This window comes from Nymphalis io, chromosome 1, assembly GCF_905147045.1.
Source record: "Nymphalis io chromosome 1, ilAglIoxx1.1, whole genome shotgun sequence".
Lineage (NCBI taxonomy): Eukaryota > Metazoa > Arthropoda > Insecta > Lepidoptera > Nymphalidae > Nymphalis > Nymphalis io.
The window spans coordinates 13,036,166-13,055,766 of NC_065888.1; the positions used below are offsets into that span (position 1 = coordinate 13,036,166).

General features: G+C 31.7%; 1 protein-coding gene across 2 annotated transcripts in view; it reads right to left on the reverse strand.

Annotated features, from left to right (window-relative positions):
• The window catches only part of LOC126770394 (uncharacterized), an 82,119-nt gene that overhangs the window by 30,331 nt on the left and 32,187 nt on the right, over positions 1–19,601 (reverse strand). The window contains exon 1 of one of the 2 annotated variants that reach the window (XM_050489794.1): positions 13,948–14,126. The exons of the other annotated variant lie outside the window; for it this stretch is intronic. The gene's annotated coding sequence lies outside the window, so the exon portion shown is untranslated. Of the gene's footprint in view, positions 1–13,947; positions 14,127–19,601 lie in introns of those variants that run through there. 2 annotated transcript variants of the gene reach the window in all.

Below are 19,601 nucleotides of genomic sequence, written 5' to 3' on the forward strand. Positions count from 1 at the left end.
ATATTTAATTTAGTATCATAATATACTTTTATCACTCGTTACGGAGTGGTGGCCTAGAGAAGCAAAAAGGCCAGTGGACAGACCACCCGCCCGATGGTTCAGACGATTTTAGGAAAATGGCGGGTGCTCAATGGATGCGACTAGCACAGGACCGGGAGATTTGGCGCGCCTGTGAGGAGGCCTATGTCCAGCAGTGGATAAATGTGGGCTGAATATGATGATATACTTTTATCGATATGTACGCGAAGCTTAGCTGAGTAAACATTAGTTAAAGTTAGCTGCTTTTCTTAGGCGATTTATGAAAAACCGAGCGAGGCCCATAGTATCTGAATTTAATGGGACTACTTTTGGTGATATATGTGTTAACAGGTAAGAGTCAACACTTATTCATAATGTTATATGTGTTGTATCAGATGTTCTTTTTTTTCTATCGAACAATATTATATGGATTACAATGTTAGCCTACAATATACATTCATGTGAAGTAGATAGAAGTTATCTAGCAATAAATGTTACTAGGTTATTAAAAAACCCAAAATATACATAACCGTAACCGTAACAGCCTGTGAATGTCCCACTGCTGGGCTAAAGGCCTCCTCTCCTCTTTTTGAGGAGAAGGTTTGGAGCTTATTCCACCACGCTGCTCCAATGCGGGTTGGTGGAAAATATACATATACAATACAATTTTGATACCAATGCGGAAGGTGAGAAGTTAAACAAACAAGCGAGCTATTAGGGCCGAGCGTTTGCATTGAAACGGTTATCGGGTCGTTGCTCATAAATCACAAAACCTTTTTCTATTTATTCACTTCATAATTTTCCTCGCGCTCGATTAATATCCGGTACTACAGATTAAATGCCTGTCTTGTATCCGGCCGATAACAGATTTCCCATCAGCGACTAAAAGCGGAACTGTTACTTAAAAAAATACACGATAAGACTTTACACGCATTACATTATTTTAGATTTTTTTTCTGATTTTAATACAAAACCAGATCTATGAGAACCAGCAGAACGTTTATACCGTTACCCTTATAGTAGAAAACTAACATTTTACGAAGAGAATAAAACAAATATCTATGTTTTGTTGTTCTTTGGACTGTAAACATTGGTTTTATTTTGGCATTATTGCGCTGGCAAATACGAAATTAAATTCAGAATTGATAAAACGATTAAAACATAATCACGTAAGTTCGTAATTCGCCTACTTTTTGAACTTTTGTATGACTCAAGTTTCATTGCCTTCTAAAACATATACTAAAAAATAATACAATAGTCAATTATTAATTAAATGTCTACTCTCATAGTACCCTCAAAATTTATTTATTCCTGAATAAATTTACGCCAAAATCCCTAATACCCTTACTCCTCAGTAACCCTTAAAGTCGGTGCCCAGTTAGATAAATAAATTCCGCGGCCACAATATTTTTATAATTGTTGAATCATCAGAAATGAACGTGTATGGAAAAGGACAAGAGTATATAAGATGAAGTAAAACACGATCAACGAGCGATGACTCATTGGAATTTCCTTTTCGGAAATAATTCTGCAGCGTCATTTCTCTGGACATTGTGTAGTTTTAAAGGACAAGTGTTGGCCTTATATAGAATAGTTTTTGCTATTTATAATAAACACATGCCTAGAATTTAAATTTAAATAATCTTAATTTTCGGCTTTTCCTTATTTTGTGTTTGGTTAATTTTAATCAATAATTTATATTTAATTTGAAGTTGTACATGGTAACCAACCGTACCGTATAGGAACAGTTTGGAGGGATCGGCTTCAAAAACCAGACCCTCAAGAAGGCTTTTACACATTATTTACAGCAGGATAATTAACAGGCTGTTACTTAACATAGTACGAACTCTTCAATTAAAATGACTAATCAACAAAATGTACGGAATTCAAAGGCCGGGAGAATGTATTTGTTTCACTATAACTATGACGAACATTAAGTTTTTATTAAGTTTCAGTGTTACCGTAATTTAATACAGAGCCATTGAGGTCTTGTGAGGTCGTTTAATCGGAGTGTAACCGATATCCAGTACAATGTACACTGTTTGACTGAATATTGCAACACACTATCGCATGACGGCACAACAATACCAAACAGACGCAACTTTAATTTTACGCAAAGTTAAATCAGATACATTCAAAAATGAACCGTATGTGTGCATTTTAAGAATGAGTAACGAAAATTTAGAATGTTTTTTTTTTGCGGAGGCCTCTGTCATTAGGGAGCGGTGTACATGACAGATTAAGGCCGTATTGTGTGTCGTATACGGGTGAAGTTGGACGGTTTCAGTCCTTTTGTAATCAGCTTCTGAGTTATCAAATGGCTGGTTTTGAACCGTTTAGGTAATGTTAAATTTAAAGAAATGACATTTTTAAGTAGATGGAATAGCTTTAACAAGTTTTAAAAGTAATACCGCTCGACGGTAACGACAAACATCATGAGGAAATTGAAATATTTTACAATTATGTATACAGTGAGTAGCTGATCCTCGGGAATTCAACCGCGTCAAATTTGTTTTCCTCCTACATCTCATAATTTATTTGCCATTAAACAACAAGCTAACCTACAACTAACAGCTACCTAAGTCAACAGACCAACACAATAATTTTCGCATTTATAGTAACTTATAACTTCACTCTGAAATATAATATGAACTTCAAATTCTTTTTTCTTAATTATACATGAACCCTTGTTTGGGCGTAATTAATTTTGTTTACAAATCACGGATCAGGTTAAGGGACAATGCTACCAAAGGAAAAACTAAATCCTATATTAAACAAATATCAAATACTCAAAACAAAAGAAATGAACAATCTTATCCTTGTTGTATCGTCACACACACATACACACACAAGCTGTAAAATACATGAATCAATTCTGACGCAATTCTTTTTCTTTTTTTAATAGAACCACTAAAATAAATACATATATTTTTTATATCACAATAGTTTCTTGGTACACATAATTCTACTTACAGCCACAGCACATTACGCTGTGCCGTAGTTGTAAAAAACTCTAGTGCGATGACATTTATTTAAATATCTAGCTAACGAGTGTCTAATGCGCTTCTTAACGAGTTCATCTGCATTGCAAATTCAAGGAGCCTCATTAGAATGAGTACTGTCTGCTGAGATGTGAAGTGCACGACTGCATCGTTACAATATTATGTTTGTAAGTAATCACAATCAAGGACACTATCCACACTACCAAGCCATATGTAAATTTTACATCGTGACTGTCTCGTCGTTTCAGTTAGTTTGTAAGGTTGCAGAACCTGATGTCCTGAAAAATTATTGAGTTTTTCTGTCAAGAAATTTTCAGTAATATCTTCTACGCTATTCTACATTGGGAATAGCTGTCTTGGTCTGAATTTCTCAGGATCATCATAGTTGCGAAACATTATTTATTTAAATTTCATGGCACATAATGTCAAAATTATGTGCCGTTCGATCAGAAGAATGACATTAGAGTAACAGAGAATAAAATTTATAAGAAAAAAAGGCATAAAGAAGACGGCTTAGGAGATCTTTCACAGTCGAGTTAGTGCAGTCAAAGTATGATAAAAACTAAAACTATCGTATAAGTTTATTTATAAAAATATAGTAATAAATTACACATCTGAACATTCCATAATACACGTAAATTAATAAAACTTCCTTCGGTAGCAAAACACAATTTATAGATAGAAACAAAGGACGAAGTTTCTTTCCATCCAAGTTTTATATATATAATGTAACTTCATAATAACATATGTACTACTAGGTGTATCTAGCAACTAAATTTGAAACCAATTTCTCCAAAATGATTTTGAAATTATGCAAACACATTTGATGCGGGTTAAAGTTTGTTATTTTGCAGTACAATACGGTTTTCCGTATTGTCGTAAGCGTCAACACATTAGAAAAGTTAATATAAAATTTTGGTTAATAATAATGATTTATTGAGTTTGATATTGTGAATTGAGCGTAATGAACTCAATTCCATTACATCAAGGTTATTTCGACTTTTACGAGAGCACAATAGTTGACATTGGACTGAGGGAAATGACAGTCGTACAGAAATTAATCACCGTCTTATCCTTGAAATGATGCGAACTAAGTCTTCCTACAGAGTAGGTAATATATTTTTTAATGCTACGAATTTACAATAATGTCCAAGACAGTCATTGTTTTATAAGTAATGTACATATTCACTTCAATTAAACTTAAATGTAAAAATTGACATCAATTTTAATAATAAAATATTTCAAATATTACGAGCATTTCTACTTTATGAATTATCGTACCTTAATCACTAAATATTCAAGACATTTGCTTGAATGGTGCAAGAGAGATAGCTGCTATTGTGCGGCGGTGAAGTGGGAACAAAATTTAATTTCGAAAACTCGATATGGGCATATCGAGCTGGGGCAGTATACTCTTAAAATAACCTTTATGCAAATCTACTATTGTGTTTGTTCACTTTTTTTCCCCTAATGTAGATAGTTACATTTTGTGTTTGTTGCATAAAAGATATAACTAATATGATCGACTTCAATTGACAAATGTAATTTCGACTGGCAAGATCTTGACGGGCAGGCTGTAACAGTTTCCCGTGACATAAGAGACTTGGCCTATTAACAGTAGAATTGTAAACGAGACGTAATACAAAATCGTTTGAATAAGGAACGTTTTGTAAGCTTCGAAGTCGCATATATGTGATGTATAGGAATGATTTTAAAAGCTTATAACTCGTAACTCGGAAACAATTGATTACTGACCAAAAATACAATACAATAAAGTTTCGTTAATATAGGAATCGGTCGCAAGTCATTTCAATCTTTTGTTTCACTTAAAACATATGTAGGTAGTGTATTTGCCAAATATACCTAACTGGCCATTTACTGTTACAATAAGAGTTAAAATAGATCATTGAACTCTTGACAGTTAAAGCTTTACCAATACTGTCTAATATAATGTGTATAGAAATGAATTATGTTTACAAGTTTTAATAATATTATGAAAATATTGGAATTTACATTAATAAAAGTAGTTTCAATTACGAATTTATTTTTATTTAATTTATCGAAATTGCCTAAGGTTATAAACATATGTCCAAAAAACCCAAATATAAAACCTCTTTTGGCTTTAATGCCTGTATAACAAAGCCAATATGAAAAAAAAAATCTATGTCCATGCGTGCTATGCGTATTCCGAGCAACGGTACCGAGACCAGACCGGTATAAATATTTGTTTTACCAATACAAATGTCGGCTGTGGCAAACGAACTCGTGACCTTATGTGAATACATTGTAGGAGATTGCATCCGTCCCACTGAGGAAGGTAGGGTAATGTCCCGACAAAATGCCAAGTTAGTGTGTTCGAGAATATAGGGCACTGTAAATGCCCTGACAAATGTACAGACAGAGTTTTTGTCTGTTTATGTAGAATATTGTTTGAAAAATTAATAACATCACAAGAATTAATACATATTAATACAAAAAACCTTTTTTAAAAAACAAGCTTTAATTAAAATGCGCTAAAAAGTAAAAAAATAAACTTTTACATTAAAACTTTTACTATTAACTTATAAAGTCATTACACAATTAATATGATGTAAAAGATTGTCGCGTTAATATACTTTTTATGTACATATATGTCTTTTCGTCATTACGCATTGATTAATAAATAGAGAGAAGTAGATGTTTTAATTGAAATTATTCAATTAAAACATCAAAACAGCAAAATCGCATGTTATGCGATGTTTATAATTAAAAGTCTATTTTCAAAACAATTAGATTGTTTTGAAAATTCAAAACAACTTCAGATCTCCTGATTTAGTCACCGTTTTAGCGCATTGGTTATTCAATGACAAATGAAGTCGTAATAACATAAGACAATAACAAAAACATAACACCCAGTACATAAATAGCTTGCTAGTAGGTGTTGATATTTTATGAGATATTATTTATTAAGAACATACTATAAATGTTCACCTGATGGAACTTATTTGAATAAAAAACTTTAAATTAAGCTAGAATAATATGAACGAAATTTGAGTTCTTAAATTGTAACAAAACTTACAAACACGGTACATATATGTACTGTGTTGTTATTATAATTAGGTTTTAACTAATTACAATTATCACAATATGAAACCTCAAAATAATTTGTTATAATTATTGATGTAAACCAATAAAAGAACTATATCTTTAAATCTAAAAAGGGACGTACATCTACTGAGCCACTCCTATTCTGGGCCGTAAGTTAAACATCAAAATAAAGTTTTCATTCTACTCGGCTGTTTGTGTGTTCTACAAAAGTTTTTCTGTCATTTTTAATGTTTAAGCTTTTCAATACATAATCTTTAAATGAAAATTATCGTTTGCTACTACATTTATTTGGGGTCGAATGCTCCAATTATTAAAATCTTTAGTGATAGTGTGAATCATCTTTATTTATTTATTTATTTGTAAAGCAAAAAAGCATTGAAATAATGAATTTATAAAACAATAATAGTATATCTAATATGCAGGTCAAGTACCAGATTCAATCTAATCAAATTAAAAGTAAAAAAAAATCATCAATAATTTTTAATAATGTCAAAATGACAACTTTTTTAAGCTCCCTTTTGCCAGAATCATATATAACACACTTCTTGTAAAATTGTACATTAATTCTTCTTCATTTCATGTACATATCGCGATTTACTGTTTCATTCCAGCTTGTCTGTCAAGGGAGCTACTTTTGAACTTCCTCTTACGTACTCATTTCTTAATCTATCCATTTACGTCACTCCGCTATCTATCTCAACATTCTCATCTCGGCGGAATACATTCGCTTTTCATCCATTAAAAGAACAAAAAAGAAAATATAATTAATTCAAAGCATTTCATATTCGGAACGTTCCGACCACGCTGAAAATAAAAAAAAACAATTTGACATGCATGGTTGAGAATAAAAAAGCAAAAAATTCGATTAACTCTGTTGGCGATAAGGCATGCACCTTATCTGCGCGGTAAGTATTTTATTGTTTATTACAAAATCCATCCCAATTCAAATATAAATAATAACTATGAAATCAATTCGATCGATATTTTATACGCTTAGGAATCAATTTTATTTTTTGTGTACATTTTTGCATAATATTATGAAATCGACTATCTCGAGTTGTATGTTAATTGACATGAAATCTTATATAGCGGATATTATTCATATAGTCAAAAAACCAGTTCCACAATTTGTATGCGTTTTTGAAACGGTTTTCTTAATACATCTATTGTTACTTTAAATCATCAAATAAGTCAAATTTTGGTACTGTAATAAATATTATAAATACGAAAGTTTGTTTGTAAATACTCGTAAATATATCTTACGTAATCATGCTTGAACGCTTCGATGGATTCTTATTAAAAGAAATCAAGTATTAAACATAACCATGTACGGGAAAAGATTCATTTGTTCAATTTAAAAAAAAAGTTAATTATAATTTAAACTATCATTTAAATCATTTGTTATGATTTAACTTACACACAACGGACTGTAATTTATAATGTTCAAATAAATAATTAATACGTTTTGTAATCGTAAAGTATACAATTACAAAATGCTATCGGAGACATAATCTTATGTGTCGTTTCGCAAAAAACGTTCATAATTTATTCACATTTAAGAATATACTATAACATCTTTAAACATGTCGGGTTTTACGTGCGTGCCAAATCAAATAGGCATTCTCGCGTTAAAATAAAACACTCCATTTCTCAGCCTATGTTTGGCTTCGATTCAAATCACGCATTCGCAATGTCAATGACACTCAAAGAACTGTATGCAATTAATTCTAGAATACTCAATTCAGTTAAATTAAACGATTACGGTAAATTATACAATTGTCCGTACAACGCCTAGTGTTTTGTACGTGAAATGTACAAGAAAAAAAAACACTTTTTTGTAGCTGTTTTTAAATGTAAAAATAAACTTTTTCGGCTCGCAAATGACGAAAGAGGTATTGTTTATACCGATATATGTAAAAAATACAAGACGAATTTAGACCAGTGGCCTAATTACGGTGCCGTCGTTACGTCGTCTATGCGGTTAATCGACTACAACTCATATAGGATATATTTTTTTAATTTAAAATAGTTTGGCAGACTAGCAAATGGGCCATCTGATGGTAAGTGGTCACCATCAAACTAGGATATATTAACCATACCTTACATCGGAGTTAAGATATTATGTTTCTTGTGCCTTTAGATAGAATTAAAACTTTAAAGAGAACTGTGATAGCCGACTCTCAAATAATTCGACGTTAACATTATTAATTTGATTGATTCCCAGATAATGGGTCGAAACATGTTGACTGTTGGTTGGAATGAACAAAAGAAATGTTTTAGCCTAAATTTAAACAATGGTGTTTTCAAAGATTAATCACGGACAATACAACTCTTTTCAAATAGACTATAACTTTATGCACTACATCTTCAACTTGAAGCCTGTTTAATGCTTTAAAAGGTTGATTTTTTTTAAGATCTAGTATTATACGATGGCATATTCAACGCGAAATTATACTAGTACTATAACATGTGTGAAATATTTAAAATATCGTTAGGTTATATTTGATATCAAATATAATAAACACTTTGGTTTTTGCCTAGCGACGTACATAGATGGGTAGAAGCTAGTCACGTTTATAAACGCCATAAATATAATGTTACAATTAAATAACTAATTTCAAATTACTTTTAATAAGTCTTAAAATAAGTACCTATAACAGATTAGTCTATTTTTTTAAATGGTGGAATTAACCTTTGTTGTTAAATCGGCATGTTGCAAATAAAACTATATAAGTCAATAATTAAAAGAAAAAAAATGCCTGCTTTATGAACACAACCAAGTAGAATAATTTTTATGAGGACGATATTGGAAAAAATAACATTTTAATTAAATATCGTCAGAAACCCTTAATAGAACGAATATATTATTTAATGAAGAGAATCGTTTTTGCAAATTATTTTTATCTTAATATATCAGATGTGATACATTTTTTCTGTTGTTATGTTTTAATAAATGAATATTTACAAGATCCCAATTTACATATAACCTAAGGCAAGACGTATCTCCTATTAAAATAAAATGTACGTATAATCGTGATAAAGGTAACCATTTGTTTTTAAATTTTAGAAATGATTTATCTAAATTTATATTTTACTATGATTCGTCAACTCGCATCTTTTGGGGTTAGATACTTTTGTTTTTTTTTATGTAAGAGTAAAGTGACTACGAGAAATAAATACACACATCAAACCTTTTGTCATCATCTCAATAAATAAAATTTAATGTTTTCCTTCTATGCGTTACTCAACCGATTGTGATAAAACTTTAGCGAGTTATTTTCAGAGAAGGTACAAGGCACAAAAAATTAATGTATGTATTGAAGTGATGTACTTCAATATAATCGTATTGAATCTTTTTATGCACATTTATTCTACCCTTGCGAAGCCGGGGTACGTAACTAGTTTATGCAATAAAAATTGACAAATAGAGGATATGAGTGCAAAACGGTGTATTCCTTCCGGAGGGAACGAGTTGTGAGGAAGCTTCAATAAAGCAAACATTATGTGATCCTTAAAATCAATTCACACTTTATACCGTAAACGTACTGGTGCTAGGGTTTTGTGCAAGCTCATCTGGGTAGGTACCACCCACCAATCAGATATTAGATATTTTACTGCAAAACAGCACTACTTGTTATTGTTACGTTCTGGTTTGAAGGGTGAGTGAGCCAGTGTAATTACAGGCACTAGGGACAGATCATCTTAGTTCCCAAGGTTGGTGGTTATATAAACGTTAACTTACATTAAGTACCTTATTGTACACAAGAAACAGCATATAAAATAAGTAATTTTTACAATTTCCACTCTTTTAAAATAAAACAGATTTATTGAAGCATGTGATTATTTATCGCACACGCACTTGCGAACATAGACACACATACATAACGCTACACGAACCTTGTTACCTACATGGTAGGTGTACTTGTTTAATTAAAAATTAACTAGTATACGTGTTTAAAAAAACGAGGAGAATATATCAATCAATCAATCAACAGCCAATCGTTGTCCACTGCTGAACATAGGCCTCTCCCAAGGTGCGCCAAAGCTCCCTGTCCTCCGCCTTCCGCATCCAGTTGGTGCCCGCCACCTTCTTAAGGTCGTCGGTCCACCTGGCTGGAGGGCGCCCTACGCTGCGCTTGCCGATTCGCGGTAGGAGAATATAAATAATTGAAATAGTAAAGATCGAACGTTCACAACTCGGAATGTCACTCGTAGACGAACTAGACAGGTTTCGACAAAAATAAAACTTAACATTTTATCAAGTCACTTTTTTTTAAATAAAACTTATTAAAAATAAAACAACTGCTTAATATTTTTTTAGAAAACAATAACGTACAATTATATGGTTTTTATATACGTACGTACAAAAACACGTATGTAATAAAGTTATAAAATATAATCGTAATTAGAATTATCTTATCTGTATAAATGATTAGCAATTAATATCATATTAATCTATAATTATTACTTTAAAAAATATATTCAAAGTAACTTAATAAAAAGACCGCATATTATTAAATATTTGAATTCCGTTTATATTTTTTTATTGAAATATATTTTTTTTTCATTTTAGTGTTGAATAAGTGAGTAATTACACTGGTGGTAGGGCTTTGTGCAAGCTCGTCTGGGTAGGTACCACCCACTCATCAGATATTCTACCGCAAAACAGCAATACTTGGTATTGTTGTGTTCCGGTTTGAAGGGTGAGTGAGCCAGTGTAATTACAGGCACAAGGGACATAAAATCTTAGTTCCCAAGGTTGGTGGCGCATTGGATATGTAAGCGATGGTTGACATTTCTTACAATGCTAATGTCTAAGAGCGTTGGTGACCACTTACCATCAGGTGGCCCATATGCTCGTCCGCCTTCCTATTCTATAAAAAAAAAAAAAAGTAATAACAGTTTTATATTAAATAAGGATACTTAAATTTAAGCGCGCTGCTCAAATGAGACAGAAATGTTTGAAGGTAATTTTTTATGATTCTTATAATATTATGTATTGCTTATAAAATATATATTTGCGACTGTAAAAGGAGTTCATAAGATCCAGTGAAAAATGAAATATCTTTTTAAGTGTTCAAGAGTTTCACAGTATCTCCACATGGTATGACAGGCACTTTTTTGATAAAGATTCAGAAGGGTAAAAAATTTGGAATTTTTTGAGAAGTATTAGTAAGTTTTATTTTTACATTAAAAAAATGATTCTTATTACTTATTTAGTAAGATTGTTTTCTTTGGCCACAACTCGAGTGTTTATCAAATAAATTTTGTAAGTTTGAGTACACTGGCTGTTCAAACGGTATATCCTTTCGAGCAGCCAGTCCTTCACCACAGCCGCGAGTTATTTATCGAGAAGGTAACTCCTTAAATGCCAATACCTGCAAAGGGCATTAACAGACCAGTGGCCTTCGTCTTCCGCAATCCTAACATTTATATACCAACCACAACAGCATTTATTCTTTACTTAAGTAAACCTAATAATGATTAAATTTATTTTATTTTCCGGCGTATTACAAGCATCAAACAAATCTAAGAAATTAATATGATTAAAATATTATATTAAAATATTAAATTAATATGATTAAAATCTTATATAAAGAGTAAAAATTAAACCTATTATCAAAATGCTGGTCTTTATACCGTTTATCATTTACAAATTGAAATCTATCTAGAATCTAGACACAAAAGACTTGACGTGTTAAACTAACGTCATTATGACTCAATCTATTTAAAACATAGATCCGCGTCTGGTATAATAATAATAATCATAATCTTTACAATTATATAAAATGGTATCTCCTGTCTGACTGTAAGTGAGACATAGACATTTGAACATTTATAAAATAGGTTGGCAGATAGAAAGAAAAAACCTTGGCAACTAAGATGTTATGTCTTGTAGTTACACTGGCTTACTCACCCTTTAAACCGAAACACAACAATACTAAGTATTACTGTTTGGCGGTAAAATACGTGATGACTAGGTGTTACCTACCCAGACGGGCTTGCATAAATTCCTGCCACGAAGTAACCAAAAGTAGTTTCGTAATGTATAGCAATAAAAAAAGATTTCGCAAAATTTCGATTTATTTACTACAATCACTGATGACGCGTATATTTTGGTCGATTAGTTATTTTTATATTAATCCTCTGTGTTTTATATAATTGTAAACACTTAAGTATTGTTCAATATAAACCCCCTAATTGATTAGGATCCCGAAAATCAAGTAAGAAAATACATAATTTTCCTATTAAATACGAAATGCCTGTTAGTCATTAAAATAAACCTTGGTAACTAAAACCCATATGGATTCTCCAAGTAAATATTTCGTTATGTCGTTTTCATAAGAAATTCAAAGCCGAACGTTTGTGTGTTAAAATATGTTGCGTATATTGCAGTGAACATTGCACAAATTAATCGACAAAATAATATAATAAAATTCAGACGATTACGATTCATAAAACTTAATTAACTTAAAAGCAACAGCTACTACTTCAAATCATTTTATTTCACAATTGCAGTTATATTTTTTTTGGGAACCTATATTGTGCATTCGTCGGCCATTTTTAAAATGGTAGCCAATGAGTAACATTGCAAAAAATCGAGTAACGAACGCGCTTATAAATAACTTTCAAGGACAAATAATATTTTTATAGTTATAGAGGTGTAATTTACACCTTATGCAGCTCTTGTCATCGAAGGTGCGTGTATTCTATCCGTTTGTGGTTTCCGTAAACCTGATACGATCAGTCTGTCTAGCAAAAACGTATATTATTATACTCCAGCTGCTGTACGTATGTTTTTACCGATAGATGCAATAATCCTGATCGATAACTATAGGTTTTATTGGAATAACTTTAACGGTTTATTTATTTATCATTAAGATCACTCCTATATCTATTAATCAACATATTTCATAAGTAATTAATTATTTCAAGTTATCGATCGATAATTCGTGTTAGATTTTAGTACGCCAGTAGCAACTTATCTATGAAATTTACGTGTCACTGCTTTTTAGTATCACCAAACATTTCTATAGAAGATAAAACGCAAATATTACAACTTGAAATAAATTCCAATGATATAAAAAGGTTAGTCAATGTTTTAGCCAAAGAGGAAGATCAATAATACTACAAATCATATCAAATAACAATCTCATTGAAATGTGGAAAAATTTAAATATCCGGAAACGTTTTGTACGTTGTCTGATCTACTGACAAGCCCTTTGACCGAAGCAGAGGGTTTCGTTTTTTACAATCGCTTTGTTATTGATATCAAGGACTTTAAGGCCATTTCATTTTTTTCTTACTCGACGTAAGGGACTGTGTTGAAATACTACCTGGATGTGAAGGGTTAACTTGTAATAAGTCTTTATCACCGGATAAAACCGGACCGGTAAAACGGCGATGCTGTGTAATTTTAACATGGATAGAATTATAACTTATGAACAGATATTTAGTGGAGCATTTTGAAACTACGAGGTGTGATTGATGCCTTGAAATGTTCCACCAAAAAAGATATTTTTTTTTGTAAAACAATATACCAAGTGAAACTTATTCCCAAGCTTCGAATGTTACATTGTTTCGAAAGAAATTATTATCCTTAAATCACTCATACCTTCTATGAGATTCTTCTTCTACTCATATCATATATTTACATATTTCCCTAAAATTATATCCTATGTTATGGCAAAATAAGGATTGGTTTGGTTCTAATTTCAGTTTTTAGAGAACATATCATAAAAGTAAAATAAAAAGTAAGAGTAAAAAAAGTAACAATTCAATTGCGAACCGTTTCTAGTATTCTAGCCGAAAAGAACGCAAATAAAGCCTAGAAGCGTACCTTGTTTGAGAAATAAACCGTATCCGAATAGTAGTTCCGCACAGCCCGAGCCACAAATTAGTTCAACAAGTAACAATCACTCACAAATACTTATTCACGTAAATTGAACTCAATTCGTAGCAATCCAATCAAAGTATAAGAAAATTCAAACCAACAATAACACGTCTGTCCTCTTAGCGCGCCAAATGGCAACTGGCCTCCGCGCGGCAGGCAGTAGGCACTCCGCAGGTTCGCTTTCATCAATGAACAATACCTGTGTTACATTGTCATATCATATGTCTATTTTCAATGCTTGGTAACAACTATGAAGCTTCGCGATTTTCTTTAAAAAACGGCATTGGAAAGGTAAAATTTTCTGATGCATCGATTAAGCTGCGTATAATTATAAATCAATTTTCTATTAATATCAGCTACTTTCAGATGTATTTGATAATGTTATCTGACAACTGGTAAAATGATGATGGAGGTAAATATGAGGTATCTTGATAGTTTATTCAAATAATTTTTCACAACGAGGTAGAAACTACGACCCATTTTATACATATACAAAAGCATATAATATTGTATTTTAAGTGGAATGGACCAATAATTTTCGCGTTCTGAATCTTCCAGAATTCGAATGAGTGTATTTTAAAAGACAGTTTGTGTGTGAGTATTTTATACATACATGCTATATACGTATATTCGTGCATTTTTCTTGCTCACCACTCTTTATTTTGAGAACAGATGACGATATCGACTCAAAACCAATTTCATCCGATGTCTATATGATTTAAGTTTTCTTTTGTGATAAATTAATGCGTGAATATAAATTGTATTTAAGGACGTCAAATGGGCAGTTCTGTTTAAAAGAAGGTAATAAATATATTTATTAATCTAGAAGGAAAACAAATTCAAATAAGGATGTTCATGTAACTATTACGGAAGTTGGTTCCGTGGCGGAAGTAGCCAAATGTGGATGAAGCCCTACATTGTTTAGGGCACACGGGTCATTGTACTTAAAAGATAAAAGAAAAACTTATTATTATTTATATTACTATAAAGAAGTAACTAGTGTTTTTTAGCATTACCTGCTAATAACAGTATTATTATAATTATTATTATAATAACAGTATTATTTAATTATTTTAAGTTATATTAAATATTTATATATACATTAATTACATTGTAATTGAATACAATATTTTAAGTAAATACATAGAGTATACAAATACTGCATCTTTTTTCGATCCAATATGATTTGGCACATCGTGCAGAAAATTATGATTAACGACAAAATCGGTTCAATATACAATAAATAATTAGTTGGTCCAAGAACTCTTACTTAATACCCATTATAAATGCGAAAGTGTGTTCGTTGTTTTGTCTTTATTTCACGCAACAACGGAGCAATAGATCATACAATGTTTACTTACATAATTGTAGTTTATAGATAAAAGAATGACATAGTTATAGTTTTTTCACGGAAAAATATATTCCAAAAACTCGTAATTTATTTATATATTTATTGATTATAACATAGGTGAGTGACACCTAGTTATTATCCTACTGCTGCGCAAAGGCCTAATTTTTCTTAAGTATAAGGTTTGGAGGTTATTCCACCACACCGCTCCAGTGCAGAAATTTAAGGATAATTGTATGGGATTTACTAAAAATATATTCGTAATTTACCGATAAAAATGTATTATAATTTAAATACTGATTATTATAACCATTTTGTCATATTTCATGTCACGTATGAATTTTACGACCGCATTATCCAAGTATCCTTTGTTAGGTTATAATTTATTTTGCGGATGTACTGAAACGGGGTGTTGAATATTTTTTGGCGTATTATACAATGTCCCTGAGCGCTTAACCTTGGGAACTGTTAACTAAATAATGCGGTTTCACTATTTACTAACAGTCATCGCGCTTCACAACTCGATGAAATAGTTACAATTTGACTACTTCGCTTCAATTAGGTGCGACATTTTAATCTTCGTATGTTTCGGCCATTTTGTGAACGTATCATTGTTTTCAATGTTTGCCGAAAACGAATGGAGACGAGATCGTTAATAGATTTGTCATTTAAAATGTAGTTTTTATATTTTCTTATTTTTATAATATAGGTAGGCGGACGAGCATATGGGCCACCTGATGGTCACCAACGCCCATAGACATTAGTATTGTAAGAAATGTTAACCATCGCTTACATCGTCAATGCGCCACCGACCTTGGAAACTAAGATATTATGTCCTTTGTGCCTGTAATTACACTGGCTTACTCACCCTTCAAACCGGAATACAACAACACTAATTACTGCTGTTTCGCGGTAGAATATCTGTTGAGTGGGTGGTACCTACCTAGACGAGCTTGCAGAAAGCCCTACCACCAGTAATCTCTGTCTGGCAAGTTTAACAAGAAATAAAGTACAGATCTCGATAGTCTAGTAATATGGTAAGTACATCATTTTAATAAAGAAAAAGAATTAGACAAATCATACTATACATATCTAGGATAATTTTGTTAGATATTTTTAGTTACAAATCCTACTCATTTCAGCAATTTCTCCGCTATGATTGTATATTCAATTTTTTTGTTTTACATATTCATAAAATTCTCTTAATAAACATTGATAAATTAAACTCATTATTATATTAATCTGCTTAAAACAAAAACAAATCAAAAATGTTCCAAATTATTTCATAAATAACGGAGTTCAGACTTTTTTTTAATCTTTTAAAGCGACGATTCATACGGGATACATACTATAATTGTACGTGATCATTATTTAATATTATTAATGACAATTGCTGAATTTCTTGATTGTCCTTGTCTGTACAAACTACTCTACCTAACTTTAAATTTAATCTTATATTGTATTGTATAATGAGGATTTAAAATTGCTACTTAAATAAAGTTAGTATGATTTGATTTTAATTTATATCAAAAACGGTTAAATAGGAAGAACAATAAAGATATACATCATTTTAAATATCGCTATACTGCGGAATGTGCTTAATTTGCAATTATAATTCATCTCGTGCTTTACGGTGAAGGAAAATATCGTGAGGAAACCTGCATGTGTCTAATTTCACTGAAATTCTGCCACATGTGTTTTCCACCAACCCTCACTGAAACAGCGTGGTGGAATAAGCTCCTTCTCCTCAAAAAGGGAGGTTTTAGCCCAGCAGTTCACAGGCTGTTACGGTTACGGTATTCTGCGGAAAACTGCATAGGACAGCTAACTAACAATCGAGTCGAAAATCGAATGCAATGACCAAATACAATCACTAAAATAAAAGTGAAACATTTAATAAAATAAAAATAATACACAATTTTGATACAGATAAGCAATTTCCCTATAGCGCAACAAGTAGCATGATAATTGTAACTGCAATGAATTTTGCAAATAGGAAATTACGAAACTGATCCATATAGCGTAACATAAAGCTGCACACACTACTGGGCTAATCAATTAGCCAAACATATGAGTTATTGAACGAACCAGTGGTGTCGATAACTAGTTTCAACTAGTTTCACATATATTGAATTTGTAAACGAAACAAAATTTAAGAATGAATTCGTAATAATGTTTGAAGCTAACTTAAATATGAAAATCGCCGTGCCTTTATTTCTGACAACGTCACATGTGTTACGGTCTAAAATACGAAGGTACGGACGAAATGAAAAACGAAAGAGATGGAGATAAAAGAATTCTTTGAGTTCAATGTTCTTGCTATTATGTATACATAGTATATTAAAGTATATTAGATACGGCAACTGTGTCACATACCACTCTAACATATAAAGTGTGTAGTCTTTAATAAAGACCCGTAAGTGGTTTTTATGAAAAGTGTTTTTTGAGATAATAATTGATTGCTAGTGCAACAGCCCAGTCAGCTCAGTGAGTATGTGAATCATAACCGAGGATTGGGGATTCAAAGTCGAACAAGCAACACAATTTCAGGTTTTAATTTAATGTTTATAATTCGTCTTATGCTCGGCGGTTCACGAAAACTTGTATGTGTCGGATATCTTCCACATTTGTATCCACCGATCTTCATTGGAGCAGCGTGGTGGAATAGCATAAAATTTTCTTGTCAACAGGAGAAGAGGCTTTTAGCCCGTAAACTGGATATTTATGGCATTTTAAAGAAGTGAAATTCGATAAACGCTAAAAACATTCTCTAACTGCGATTCCCATAGATATTTTTTATACAATTGTCAGGTCTTATCAGACGAAATTCTCTTGCAACACAAACGTTAACTGATAGATAAATAATAAGCCAGTTGCGAAATTTTACACTGAAGTTTGTTACGTTTTAATTAGCAGCCTTCAAATTTTAAATTACTAACTTTTGTAATGAAATATCATTCCATTTCACTCTTAAAAACTATTTGTATAAATAAATGTTTGTTGATTTATCTGTTTGAGATTAATTGGCTTTGTCATCGTTTGTACGCAAAGGAGAAGGCTTTAATACTATTCCTTTGTTCCAACTTGCCGCTAGATTTTCTATACCGTTCAACTGTTTGCTAGGACAAATTTTTATAGTTATCTAGTTGCATATGAAGCTCATCGTAGTAGACTAGGGGAAGGCGTCGACGAAATGTGCATCTTCTCCGGTACCTTGGGAACCCCCCCCCCCCCCGAATTGGAGGCTCACAGACGAGGGCCAACCTTCGTATCACGGAATTCATTATGTTTTTTCTTTGTAAGACGAAGTTAATCAGTAGCAAGCGATCCCGTGACGCCCCCCGAAGAGACTAGTCTGTATTGCTGGTTTTTTAGTGGGTACTCCGGCGCTTATTCTGCGCTGGTGGGTTCCAGATAATCCCCACATACCGTGTGAGAGAAAAGCATACAGGCGTTTTTCTGTTTATTCATTTGATTAAAATTTGGCAGAACTAAAATCTTGCAATACTATTGAATACCCCAAACATAAACGAGATTAGCTTAGATACCGTTTAAAATAGATCATTTTGGTTTTTTTTTCTCCAGTTTAAGCAATTCGCGTAAATAGTTCACTGATATACAGTCTAAAAATTCAATCGTATCGATTGACCGAACAATAAACTTTCTCTGTCGAATAGGAAATTAATTCACAAAAGTGAAAGACCTTGTGCGGTACATAAAACATCCAGAGCACATTCGAAGCAACAATTCAACTTCCTAAGTACATAACAACGTCATTTGCATAAATGAATAGTCATTTCCCTAATTTACCTTATGTAAATATAATTACACAGATATTTTTGCATGTTTTTTCAAGTATGTACATAACTATAAGAATTATTGCTGAATAGATAATGTTTTATTTTGTTCTAAAACCAAATTAATTGCAACCTTCTTGGTCTGATTTACAATGGATAAAGAGATAAAAAAATAAAAAAAATCCTCCATTAAAAAAAACAACTTGTGTGATGAATAAATTCGTTTTTTAAATGAGGTTAGACGACTTGTCAATTGTAACACATACGCTGGTAGCATACATAATAAATTAACTCACTAATACGATAAAAAACTGCATGTTGTGTTTATTCAATTTGTTAAATTATATATACATATGTAGTTATATAGTTCAACTATTCCGAATAATAAACAATATTCTTTATTAATTCCGATACGATTAGATCCAAATACTTTGAATGATTATAAATTGAAGCCT